The sequence below is a fragment of the Entamoeba invadens genome (assembly GCF_000330505.1).
Source record: "Entamoeba invadens IP1 unplaced genomic scaffold scaff_1105074725903, whole genome shotgun sequence".
NCBI lineage: Eukaryota > Evosea > Mastigamoebida > Endamoebidae > Entamoeba > Entamoeba invadens.
Window position 1 is genome coordinate 65,495 of NW_004443518.1, and position 840 is coordinate 66,334.

Below are 840 nucleotides of genomic sequence, written 5' to 3' on the forward strand. Positions count from 1 at the left end.
AGAACGAGGGAAAAAACATATTCGAGAACAACCACTCAGTACTTTTAATTTATCATGTATATGTGCTATTAGTGACACAGGATCAAAGTATTGTAAATTGTTTAATACAATTGTTAATAGCGACATTTTTATTCAATATTTTAGGGCTCTTGTTGATATATTTACCGCTGATGGTAATAATATCGTATTCGTAATGGACAACGCTTCAATTCATTTGAATCAACTTGAGATTTATGCGGAATCCAAGGGATGCAAAGTAATGTTCAATGCACCTTATAGTCCAGAATGTAATCCCATTGAAATGATATTTGGAATTTGGAAAACTTGAGTGGGAAATTTGGTTAATGTATCGATATTGGATATGGTACAAAACATCTCTAGTTGTTTCGAAAATATTACCCCAGCAGAAATACGCAGAGTTATTACACACTTTATTTCGGTGGTGACAAGAAAAGTGTTTGCAATGGAAGATTTATAATCGTATTTTCGTTTAATATGTTTATTGTTTATTATTGTAATTATTACTACGTTCTTATTATAATATATTAAAAGATATTTATTAAAACTTCATTTAACTAGTAATTTGTAATTATTTGTTTAGAAACAATAAAAACCATTTATGCAAACATTCTATATTTTTTTTGAAACAATAATTAATAATTATGGCACAAATATTTCTTTTGAGACAAACTCATTTTATATTGCAACAAATTTATTATATATGATACAAAATTATTCTTTATGAAACAGGTTTGATTAAAGGTACAAAAATAATTGTTGTGAAACATAAATCGATTTGTTGTGAAAATTTGCTAATCGTTTTGAAACTAACTGTGATTG